The sequence below is a fragment of the Mobula birostris genome, chromosome 19 (genome assembly GCF_030028105.1).
Source record: "Mobula birostris isolate sMobBir1 chromosome 19, sMobBir1.hap1, whole genome shotgun sequence".
NCBI classification, from domain to species: Eukaryota; Metazoa; Chordata; class Chondrichthyes; order Myliobatiformes; family Myliobatidae; genus Mobula; species Mobula birostris.
In genome coordinates this window covers 14,287,880-14,301,371 of record NC_092388.1, presented here as the reverse complement: position 1 = coordinate 14,301,371, position 13,492 = coordinate 14,287,880, and the positions used below count along the sequence as shown (strand labels likewise).

Sequence of the window (13,492 nt, the reverse complement as noted above, 5' to 3'; positions counted from 1 at the left end):
GGATTTGGGGGCCCATACCAAACTTCTTCAGACGTCTGAGGTGAAAGAGGCACTGTTGTGCTTTTTTCACCAGACAGCCGGTATGGACAGACCACATGTGATCCTTGGTGATGTGTATGCCAGCCTGTCTCCATTCATCCTGTAGTCCACAACCAGCTCCTTTGTTTTTGTGACACTGAGGGAGAGGTTGTTTTCTTGGCACCACTATGTCAGGGTGATGACTTCTTCATTATTATTTGGGATTAGGCCAATCAATTGTCAGCAAATTTAATTAGCAGATTGGAGTCGTGGGTATGCGGAGAATAAAGGAGGAGGCTTAATACACTGCCCTGAGGGGCTCCAGTACTGAGGGTCAGATGGGCAGAGGTGAGGAAGCCCACTCTTACCACCTGCTGGCGATCTGACAGGAGGTCCAGGATCCAGCTGCACAAGGCCAGGTGAAGGCTGAGGTCTCTGAGCTTCTTGTCGAGCCTGGAGGGAATTATGGTGTTGAATGCTGAACTGTAGTCCAAGAGCAACATTCTCACCTAAGCATCCCTCTTCTCCAGATGTGTAAGGACGGTGTGTAGAGCTGTGGCTATTGCGTCAGCTGTTGATCGGTTGTGTTGGTAAACAAATTGTAGGGGGTCCAGTGTGGGTGGTAGCATGCTGTAGATGTACATGTCCTTGACCAGTCCCTCAAAGCATTTGCTTATTATTAAGGTGAGTGCGAAAGGGTGCCAGTCGTTCAGACATGTTACCTTGGTCTTTTTAGGTACAAGGACAATGATGGATGTTTTGAACCAGGAGAGCACTTTGCACTGGGAGAGGGAGAGATTAAAAATGTCTGTAAACACACCTGCCAGTTGTGCCGTACACATCCTGAGTACTCGCCCTGGGATGCTGTCCAGTCCTGCAGCCTTGTGACTGTCCACTCGTTGGAAACACCTGCATACTTCAGCCTCAGAAATGACCAAGCTGCAGGATGCTTTGACGGCTCTCCTCAAGGGCTCAATATTGGCACCATCAAACCAAGCGTAAAAAAGACTTAGCTCACGAGATCCCTCCCACAACTATGACAGAACATCGTCACAAACCCAGAGATACTAAATTGCTATTGGATCTATTCCTTTGATGTTCCTTTAGTTCTTCCACTGGAGTGAACATCAAGGGATGGATATGATTGTACAGTTACTGGTTATATATTCCAGACTAATTAGAAGTCCTCCAAGAGGACCAAAACCTTATCGTTGGGTTTGGAGGCTTGTGTGCCTCAATGACTCAGAGAGCTTTTTTGGCTGGAGTTGGGACCTTGTGCTTTAGTTCTTGGTAGGGTCACTCATGCCATACAGGTCCAAGGGTAAGAGGCCGGATTAAGAGAGGTCTACCACTCCTCCAGGTTCAGGGGTTCAGCTCAGGACCAACAGCCCTGACTGGTAAAAAAAATTGTTACCTAAACAGAAGAGGAATCCTCCTATATCTGTGTGCGACGGCATGGACAGACAGAGATGGAGGAGCTTCATTGCTGTCCCAAACTCCAATGGCATAATGGGTAGTAAGTAATTATAGAAATGATGATATAAGGGAACAACAGTTTGCTGAGCTCTTTAACTGTGTGGAGGAATAAAATTCAAATTACAAATCCTTATCATGATTTAAGACAACTGTATTTTGTGAACATCAGAATGAAAAAAAGCGGATGCTGGAAATCTGAAATAAATAGAAAATTCTAGAAACATTATGTCAGGCAGTATTTGTGGAAAGAATATCAATTAACATTCTAGGTCTGGAACTACTTATCAGAACTGTGATGATGGATATCCAATCTAAAATATTAACTGTTTCGCTTTCCGTGGGTGCTGCCTTACCTGCTGAGCGTTTCTGGCATTTTCTGTTTTTATTTATGTACTTTATGAAGATGTACTTAGTCACTGTTGTGCTAGTCCAAGAAAGCTGCTAGTTATTTTTAATAAATAAAAGATTGTGAATAGCGCTCACACAATTTTATGACATTGCCAGCCAGCAGGTGAAGCTTCCTGTTGGTAGTAAGAATTCAGAACATTATTATCTAAGTAATTTGAGAATTAGAAGATGAAATCACCTGTTCAGCCATCAGTTCTTGATTTAAAGCCTTTGTTTTTCATGCATGCAAAAATATTCATAAAGTATTCATATCGTTCTGCTTTGTAGTCTCAGATTTCCTCATTTTGTATAGAATGAATTACAATACTGATCCGGATGTTTGCATATTTGTATCATCTTTCTTCGAAAGAACATGCAAGTTATGTTTTCATTAATGAATCTTTCATTTGATGCATCATTTTCTGAAAAGGCACTATTGGGGCTTACATAGAATTATGAATTACAGATTCTGAACATCCCAAGAGTTTGCTCTGATAGGGTAGATTATGCGTAATGGAACCAAAATGTATAAAGACGATTTCGAAATAGTGAAAGGAATTCCTATTAAAAGTCTGTAGAGCAATTCATTTACATATCAGAAAAAAAACAAAGGCTGTAAAAAAATGTGATACATTCTTCAGCAGGAAGAAACATAATCCGTGTGGACAGAGATAGATGATAATCTACTTCATAGTGGAAACAAAATACAGGCAAAATGTAGTTCATAAATTGGATTGTGTAGCAATATTTTTAAGAATCTAAAACTGTTTTGACCTGGAGCTGATTGTGCTAATGATCATTTTCAGCTGAAAATGCACCAATGAAGAGACTGGCCTGTATACTTCTGGGCACAAACCACGTTTGCACTCCTGATGTTCTCTTGGCAACAACCTGCTCCTAATCACATTGCTTAAGGAAGAACTAATGACGTCTCAGAGGGAGAGGGCTCATGGTTCAGTCTATTAAATTTGTTTCCTGCAAATGGATATGATCAATGCAAATTTATGCTTTTCTGCTTAGCCAGTGAGTTTTTGCTTCCTTAAGGTTGTTTTAGCTGGGGGTGGGAAAGGAGACGAGCTCCCACTACCTATTAAATGTTCCCAATAGTGTGTGCCTCAACTAGCCTCCGACTACCAAGCCCAGCTCCTGGCCTTCATGTGTGGCTTAGCTACTAAACCTGGCGGAACAGTTTTTATTGGCAGGAGACAGAGAAAAGGCGGGTTATTGACACCTTAAAAACCAGTCGCTTCAGGCAGATGGGGCTCGTCAGCTGTGGTTGGCAGCTCATCTAGGAGAAGGAAAACTCTGATCTCAAGCCTCTGCTGCCCTGCAGCTATACCCACTCATGGGGAAGGCTTTGGGAGTAAACCCTGAGGGAGAAATCCGGAACTGGAATCCCTAAGGCAGGCCTACATTGAGTTCAATGTTGACTGACAACTCCTGCGATGCTGCTGGTACCAAACTGTATCAGTCTCTGCCGTTCCTTTGGGTTCATCAGATGTGTGGAGAGGGGGAGCTTGCTACATGGGCAGCAGCTTGCTCTCCATATCGTACTGCCCTGGCTTGTGTACCCAGAAAGCTGGGACACAACATCCATGGTCAACCCTGATGAATGGAGGCCTCAGAGAATGAGTTTTGGCTACCGCTGTCACCAAGTCCTGTTGTGTAAGATCACATGCATAAAGAGGGCCTTCTGGAGTTAGTTGAGCAGTTATTGAAGATTAGATTACTTTATACTTTATTGTCACCAAACAATTGATACTAGAACGTACAATCATCACAGCAATATTTGATTCTGCGCTTCCTGCTCCCTAGGTTACAAATCGATAGTAAATATTAAAAATTTAAATCATAGATCATAAATAGAAAATAGAAAAATGGAAAGTAAGGTAGTGCAAAAAAACTGAGAGGCAGGTCCGGATATTTGGAAGGTACAGCCCAGATCCGGGTCAGGATCCGTTCAGCAATCTTATCACAGTTGGAAAGAAGCTGTTCCCAAATCTGGCCATACGAGTCTTAAGGCTCCTCAGCCTTCTCCCAGAGGGAAGAGGGACGAAAAGTGTGTTTGCTGGGTGGGTTGTGTCCTTGATTATCCTGGCAGCACTGCTCTAACAGCGTGCAGTGTAAAGTGAGTCCAAGGACGGAAGATTGGTTTGCATGATGTGCTGCGCCGTGTCCACGATCTTCTGCAGCTTCTTTCGGCCTTGGACAGGACAACTTCCATACCAGGTTGTGATGCACCCTAGAAGAATGCTTTCTACAGTGCATCTATAAAAATTAGTGAGGATTTTAGGGGACAGGCCAAATTTCTTCAGTTTTCTCAGGAGTTAAAGGTGCTGGTGGGCCTTCTTGGCTGTGCACTCTGCTTGGTTGGACCAAGTCAGGTCATTTGTGATATTGACCCCGAGGGGCTTAGATTAGATTAGCTTTATTTGTCACATGTACAATGAAACATGAAGTGAAACGTGTCGAATTTGTATCAACAACCAACACAGTCCAAGAATGAAATGGGGGCAGCCCACAAGTGTCACCATGTTTCTGATGCCGACATAACATGCCCACATCTTACTATCCAAAACCCAAACATCTTTGGAATGTGGGAGGCTGCCAGAGTACCTTGAGGAAACTTGCATGGTCATTAGGAGAAAGTACTAACTCCTTACAGAAAACGATGGGAGTTGAACCCTGCTTGCTGGCACTATAAAGCGTTACTAACCACTACACTACCGTGCCATGACTTTTCTGTCTCATTTTACCATTAAATTTCGCTTGTGTTTCTCACCTATAATTATAGTGCTTCCCATCCAGATTGCCTTAACAATTATTACAAGTGCAGGCCAAACAGAACCGAAGAAATCTCATATAAGAATCGACTTCTGAGCCATCACCAGATTAGCAGTTATCGCATCAGTCAAATTATTTCACAATCGAATTCTCCAGCACATTGAGACTATTGTTTTTAATTGATAAACCTCAGTCAATGTCTAGTGACAGTTAAGGTTTTTTTTCTTGCGTATGCTGGCATGAAATAAATTACCTTTCAGTCTGAGATATTGCAAAGTACGCTGAATGTTATCAGCTGCCAGATTAGTGCTACTGATCTCTGCATGCTGACTACTGCATGTCATATGCCCCAAATGTTTGAAGTTGCTTTTGTTTTGTGAATTTTAATAGCGTTACAAATATCAGTTATGACATATACTTATCCAATTAAACATCTTTATGCCTGTCCGCGTTGATGGCCTTGTAAGCAGGTTTCCATAACCAGGGCTTCATTTCAATTTCCTGTCTATAGCTGCAGTCTGACTGTTGTAAACCGTCCTTTCAATTTCAATCTACACAGAAACTTTTACCCTAGATGGCTTCGGAACACTAGTGTTGGCAATTGAAGAAGGAACCAGGATAGTTGGCTATGGGGAACAGGAAAAGTGGTTGCTTGAGAAGGTGAATTGATGATATGAGAGGTGTCTCCAATGTTCTGAGCTTTTTGCCATTCCACTGCAATCTCTTTTTCCTCCTATGGTGGGCTTGGTGTGTGTTACTGCTGTTGTTTAATGTATGAAAAGTGTTTGCTAGCTCTGGGCCTGTACTCACTGGAGTTTAGAAGAATGAGGGGGAATGTCATTGAAATCTACTGAATATTGAAAGGCTAGATAGAGTGGATGTTTCCAATAGTGGGAGAGCTTAGGACCAGAGAGCACAGCTTCAGAATAAAAATGACATTCTTTTAGAACAGAGATGAGGAGGAATTTCTTTAGCCAGGCTGTAGTGAATCTGTGGAATTCATTCCCACAAGTGACTGCCGAGGGTATAGTCATTGTCATAGTCACAGTCATACTTTATTGATCCCGGGGGAAATTGGTTTTCGTTACAGTTGCACCATTAATAATTAAGTAGTAATAAAACCATAAATAGATAGTAATATGTAAATTATGCCAGGAAATGTCCAGGACCAACCTATTGGCCCAGGGTGTCTGACCCTCCAAGGGAGGAGTTGTAAAGAGTGATGGCCACAGGCAGGAATGACTTCCTATGACGCTCTGTGTTGCATCTTGGTGGAATGAGTCTCTGGCTGAATGTACTCCTGTGCCCACCTAGTACATTATGTAGTGGATGGGAGACATTGTCCAAGATGGCGTGCAACTTGGACAGCATCCCCTTTTCAGACACCACCGTCAGAGAGTCCAGTTCCATCCCCACAACATCACTGGCCTTACGAATGAGTTTATTGATTCTGTTGGTGTCTGCCACCCTCAGCCTGCTGCTCCAGCACACAACTGCAAACATGATAGCACTGGCCACCACAGACTCATAGAACATCCTCCTCATCGTCCGGCAGATGTTAAAGGACCTCAGTCTCCTCAGGAAATAGAGACGGCTCTGACCCTTCTTGTATATTTAAAGTGGAGGTTGATTAGTCATTACTTCTTGATTAGTAAGGCTGTCAAAGGTTACAGGCATAAGGCAGGAGAATAGGTTTGAGAAGAAATAATAAATAAGCCATATTTGAATGATGAAGCAGACTCGATAGGCCAAATGGCCTAATTCTCGGCCTATGTCTTATATCTTATGGTCTGAATGCCATGGAGAGTATGCTTGAAGGGGAAGAAGACACTCACTGATTGCAAAGTTTTGGCAGCAAAGCTGAAGTGAGTGTGGACCCTTTGGGGACTGTGTAGATCCCTGTCTCTCTTAACACTTCCCTTTTCCTGATTTTCCCTCATTTGGTGATTTTTGTTTTAGGAGGAGGAACTGATTTAGCTCCAGAACTAATTTCAAAAGGTTCATCGACTGAAAATAGGTGTAATCCGATTCCTTAGGCACAAGCTGCCTTCAGGTTGGTCTGAGTCCCGAAGAGGAGATTGGTCAGAATATTTCCAGTGGGTCTACATTGCTTATTAAGTCCCAGCAGCACTTGATGTTGTACGTTTAATGTTTCAATAATATTTGAGTAACCTTGTATATGTGCGTATATGTATGTGTGTGTGTGTTGATGAAGCATTCCTGTTCATTTAAATAATTAATTACGGATTATATAACTAAATGCGTGAATCGCTTCTGTTATCATGCTACTACGTGATATATGCACGCCTCACTTAAAAGTAAACCCGAAGTTAGAAACATAGAAACATAGAAAATAGGTGCAGGAGTAGGCCATTCGGCCCTTCGAGCCTGCACTGCCATTCAGTATGATCATGGCTGATCATCCAACTCAGAACCCTGTACCAGCCTTCCCTCCATACCCGCTGATCCCTTTAGCCACAAGGGCCATATCTAACTCCCTCTGAAATATAGCCAATCAACTGGCCTCAACTGTTTCCTGTGGCAGAGAATTCCACAGATTCACCACTCTCTGTGTGAAGAAGTTTTTCCTAATCTCCGTCCTAAAAGGCTTCCCCTTTATCCTCAAACTGTGACCCCTCGTTCTGGACTTCCCCAACATTGGGAACAATCTTCCTGCAATTCCTGTCCAATCCCTTTAGGATTTTATACGTTTCAATCAGATCCCCCCTCAATCTTCTAAATTCCAACGAGTATAAGCCTAGTTGATCCAGTCTTTCATCATATGAAAGTCCTGCCATCCCAGGAATCAATCTGGTTAACCTTCTTTGTACTCCCTCTATGGCAAGGATGTCCTTCCTCAGATTAGGGGACCAAAACTGCACACAATACTCCAGGTGTGTTCTCACCAAGGCCTTGTACAACTGCAGTAGTACCTCCCTGCTCCTGTACTCGAATCCTCTTCCTATAAATGCCAGCATACCATTTGCCTTTTTCACCACCTGCTGTACCTGCATGCCCACTTTCAATGACTGGTGTATAATGACACCCAGGTCTCGTTGCACCTCCCCTTTTCCTAATCGGCCACCATTCAGATAATAATCTGTTTTCCTGTTTTTGCCACCAAAGTGGATAACTTCACATTTATCCACATTAAACTGCATCTGCCATGAATTTGCCCACTCACCTAACCTATCCAAGTCACCCTGCATCCTCTTAGCATCCTCCTCATAGCTAACACTGCCGCCCATCTTCGTGTCATCCACAAACTTGGAGATGCTGCATTTAATTCCCTCATCCAAGTCATTAATATATATTGATATAGACCCAACATTTCGAACTCCTATGTCTTCCTTTCAACTTGTTTAATGTTTTGAACTTACAAAGTATAACATTGGCAATGAGGTATCTTTTAAAACAAAACCGAGATGGTTATCGACCTGTTGAAGTGCAGTGAGATGGACAAACCAGAAAAAAAATGCAGTGAGGAACGTCGAGTAAAATATATAGCCCAGCATGTACAAGTTGTTAAACTTGAATAAAAAGAAACACAGCATATATTCTTCATAAGGGAAGACATGGTCGAATTTTTTTTTAATTCATAAAACGGAAGAATTCATGGGTTGGTTCATAAGGAGTGAGTACTGAGTGCCAATAATCATAAAAGAAAGATGAAATAGCAGGTTATGTCGGAAAAATTGACTAGTTTGATTACATAACGGGTAGTTGGCTCATGTATACTGAGCTATTGAAACAGAATTTTGAAGCAAATGAAATAGCTAATGAGAAGCAAATGTCAATTTTATCAAGTGTATTGAGTTTAAAGTCGTACAATTTGCTTAGAAGTTTGACTGTTCCAACCAAATGAGCTTTGCTGATAGTGTCAAAGTAGTGCAGGAACACTGAGAAGCAAATTCATTGTTGATTGTAGAATGCTTTAGGTTTCATAAGCAGAGTCAAAAACAAAAGGGAGTCCATTTTGGTGTACTTGGCTGATTTGAAGAAGATGTCTGAGGATTATCAGTTTGGCGATGGACTTGAGGTCATTGAGTTTGTGGAATCTTACAAGAAAACATTCAAAATTGGCACCTAACTGAGAGACAACTTACATTTAAAAGGGCAATTGAAATCACTGTTTCAATAGAAACCGTAGACTGAGTTGCAATTGAGTTGCAGTCAGTAATGAAGGTGAGAGTGAACAAAATTGCAGCATCTACTCAGGAACCTGCCTGGCTGAACAAATTGTGTTACCGTTGTGGCAGGAGCTCACATACACCAAACAAATGCAGGTTTAAAGGTGAAACTTACAGAAAATGTAACAAAATATGTCACAAAGAAAGGGTGTGTTGAGGAGACAAAAATAAGTAGACTGCATAGGGAAGCGAAAAAGTCAAGTTTCAGCTTTAAAAGGAGCACTAATCCGAACATGTTGATTAAAAACTTGATAATGCTAAGAGTGATACAGGACTGTGTTGCCATTAGACTTAAAATGTAAAATTAACAATAGACAAGCAATATGGATTACACCAGAAGTGAATCACAAATTAATTAAAATGGAATTAAACACTAATTCACTTGTTTCAGTCATTCCACAAAATGACTTTGAGAGGCATTTCAAAGATACTAGACTGAAGCCTGCAGATATCTAACTAAGAATTTACACTGGAGGAGAGATAACTCCTGAGGGAATGACATTGAGCTGGTATGTGGTAAAAACAGGAGGACCAACATTGTGGGGGCAAGATTACTGAGACAACTACAACCAGATTGGAAATCCATCCACCATTTGCACACCACATCCCCTGCAATGAAGCCATCTGAAAGTGAATTAAGAGAGATTCTGGATGATGCCACAACTGTCTCCACGCTGAACTCCATGAAACATTGCCCAACAGAGGGCAAACAGGTGTTGGTGACAACCCCTGTGTCTCAGGTTTGAAAACATGTTGGACCAAGGAAGGGCGATGTTTCTCAGAGAAAGTATGAAAGTGACAAAAGCAGTGGTCTGAGTGCAACAGTTTTTTTAGGCAACCTATCTGAGAAAGCAACACACACAAAATGCTGGTGGAACGCAGCAGGCCAGGCAGCATCCATAGGAAGAAGTAGAGTTGACGTTTCAGGTCGAGACCCTCGTCAGGACTATTGGGGAAAAAAAAAGGTAGTAAGAGATTTGAAAGTGGGAGGGGGCGGGGGAGACCTGAAATGGTAGGAGAAGACAGGAGGGGGAGGGATGAAGCCAAGAGCTGGGAAGTTGATTGGCAAAAGGGATACAAGGCTGGGGAAGGGGGAGTATCATAGGATGGAAGGCCTTGGAAGAAAGAAAGAAAGGGGGAGGGGAGCACCAGAAGAAGATGGAGAACAGGCAAGGAGACCCTAATTTATTTATTTACTTTTTTTTCTCTCTCTTTCCCTCTCACTATAACTTCTTGCCTGTTCTCCATCTTCCTCTGGTGCTCCCCTCCCCTTTTCTTTCTTCCAAGGCCTTCCGTCCTATGATGCTCCCCCTTCCCCAGCCTTGTATCCCTTTTGCCAATCAACTTCCCACTTACACCTCATGCCTTCCTAGTTTGCTTTGTTTAAGCTTAAGGCCTTGATTTCAGAACACTTCCAGTCTTTATAAGAACGTCCATCATATTATGTACAGTTTTTCCTCATGACCCCTCATTTACCAGATTATTAATTACAAGATTTAAATAGTCTTTTTCCTCTTTGGTCTGCCAGCATACATGTTGCATTGGACAACAAATAGTGGGAAAGATTTAAATGGCATCTTACAGAGTTAAATGAAAATATATCCCAATAAATACAAGCTCAATGTTCCAAGGTATAATAGAAAAATCAAGTTAAGAGGTATACACCAAATTTATGTCCAGAATAAGAGACTACAAAAAGAAGATAAAAAGAAATTTGAGAAGTCAAAAACCAATTAGGAACATAAGGAGACATTTTGTAATTAAATTACCCAAGGAATATTAAACAAAATATTGAATTATTCTGCAGGCACATAAATAAAAAGAGGAAAGTTGAGATTGGATTATGAGAATGGCTAAGATAAAATCATGGCAGTCATAGCAAAATGGAAGAAACATTAAATAATTGCTTCAGTAACTAACAGAGAGGTATATCATGTACATAATGTCAATAGATGAAAAGAAGAATGATATTACTGTAATAAAACAAAGAAGAGAAATATTAGATAAATTAATCAAAGTTCAGGGAATACAATTCCCAAATAAATTGAATCTGTTTTCTAAAGGAAAAGGAAGTGATGTCAACAGCAGCTTACATGTATTGAATATTTTTTAGTAAATTGGAAGAGATCTGGCAGAAGGCTAAGTCTGTATAAGCCTAACCTGTCCAACCTTTCCACATAAGACAAACTACCCATTCCAAGTAGTAAAACCTCTCTAAACGGCTTCATTCTTGAGATAAGGAGACTAGTAACGTTGTTTTACCAATACCCCATGTTGCGGCACTATAATATACTAGTTAGCACAATGGTTTATAGCACCAGCGACGTGGGTTCTATTCCCACTGGTGCCTGTAAGGAGTTTGTATGTTCTCCCCATGACCGCATGGGTTTCCTCCGGGTGCTCTGGTTTCCTCCCACAATCCAAAAATGTACCAGTTATTAGGTTAAGTGGTCATTGTAAATTGCCCCATGATTATACTAGGATTAAACCAGGGGATTGCTGGGTGGCGCAGCCCAAAGGACCTGTTTCATGCTGTATCTCAATAAATAAATACTGAAGAGTACCCTCTCAACCTTTGTATTCAATTCCCCTCACAATAAACAGCAACATTCTATTAGCACTCTGGACTTTTTGTTCTACCTGCATACGACCCTTTTGCAAATCAAGCATGAAGACACCCAGTTTGTTCTGCATCTCAGAGCGCCGTAAATGCAATTCATTTTGATAACATACTATTTAAAGTCAGAGTCCGCTGCGGTTGGGTGCTTCCAATGGTGCTGCATCAGCAAGTTGGCGGCGCTTGGAGGTTCATGGCGGGGAGAGTTCCTCCCTTCTGCCGCCTGCGTGAGATGAAGAGTCTATCGGGACCTTGAGACTATTTTTTACCGTGCCCACGGTCTGCTCTTTATCAAATTATGGTGTGGCTTTGCACTGTTGTAACTATATGTTATAATTATGTGGTTTTGTCAGTTTTAGTCTTGGTTTGTCCTGTGTTTTCTTGTGATATCATTCTGGAGGAACGTTGTATCATTTTTTAATGCATGCATTCTTAAATGACAGTAAACGAGGACTGAGTGTGCTCATAATCTAATCTAAATGGACAAATTCACATTTTTTTCTCATTATACTCTCTCTACTCAATCTAGCTATGTACTATATTTCTGGCAGGTTTGAAGCTACCATACCAGTTGATATATAGATTATAATTGCCGAAGAATATCACTAGACCCTTTTGACAAACTCCCATTAATAGTATCAATATTGGTGAATTGTTACCACATGCACCAAGATACAGTGAACAGCCTGCCTTGCAGACTGGTCATGCAGATCAAAATCTTTACACAGTGCGTTGAGTGAGAGCGAGGTGAGACAATAACAATGGAGAATAAGGTGTAAAAGTTGCAGAGAAAGTGCAGTGCAGGTAAATGATAAAGCGTGAAATCTGAACAAAATAGATTATGAAGTCAAGTCCATTTTATCATGCAAAAGGACTACTATTATTTTAACAAACAAGAGAAAATCTGCAGATGCTGGAAATCCAAGCAACTCACACAAAATGCTGGAGGAACTCAGCAGGCCAGGCAGCATCTATGGAAAAATGTACGTTCGCCGTTCTGCGTCAAAACCCTTCGGCAGGACTGGAGAAAAAAAAGCTATGGAGTAGATTTGAAAGGTGTTGGGGGGGGGAAGGGAAAAGCCAGGCAATAGGTGAAACTTGGAGGGGGAGGGATGAAGCAAAGAGCTAGGAAGTTGATTGGTGAAAGAGACAGAAGGCCATGGAAGAAAGAAAAAAAATTGTGGGGGGCGGTGGGAGGAGCACCAGAGGGAGGCAATGGGCGGGCCAGGAGGTAACATGAGAGAGGGACAAGGGGATGGGAAATAGTGAAGGGTGAGGAGGCATTACTGGGAGGTTTGAGAAATTGATGTTCATGCCATCAGGTTGGAGGATACCCAAACAGAATATTGAGGTGTTGTTCTTCCACCCTAAGTGTGGCCTTATCCCAACAGTGAAGGAGGCCATGGATGGACAAATCGGAATGAGAATGGGAAGTGGAATTAAAATGAGTTATTATTTTTACCTTTATATTTTTATACTCTGGCCTATAATATGGTTACTGTACATCATTTCCACAAGTGACTTCTTCCCTTTATTGTTTTCTATTTCCATTCAAACTATTTCTGAAGTCTAGTCCCTTAAACTTAGATTATCCCTCTATTGTAGTCTGAGCATCATCACTGCCCCTCCTTCGCCCTTCTGAGCTTTTATGGAGAACAGGAGTTCCCAACCTGTCCACAGACCTCTCGGTTAATGGTAGGAGTCCATGGCGTAACAAAGGTTGGGAACCCCTGATCTAGACCACGTATGATGAATGCTCCTGGTGATGAGTTCCCACATACAACTTCTGTTGTGTGAGATGCCAGTTTGAGTTTTAAATGTAACTCAGAAGGGTCTTTCAGAAACCCATTAATGTACAGTTTCTACAGAGATTAGTATTGCCAGTATCTCTTATGGGAATGAAGGCATGCCTTGCCATTTCTGTTTTTCTACCACAATGTTTCCACCAGAAAATTCTCTCAAATGACCGGAAAAGGCAGAAAAGCCACTAATCTGGTACTTTGAACTCTGCTTTTAAGTT

General features: G+C 41.7%; 1 protein-coding gene across 1 annotated transcript in view; it reads left to right on the top strand.

Annotated features, from left to right (window-relative positions):
• Window positions 1-13,492, top strand: part of LOC140212452 (adenylate cyclase type 2-like) — a 507,180-nt gene that overhangs the window by 316,545 nt on the left and 177,143 nt on the right. The gene's annotated exons all lie outside the window — the stretch shown is intronic.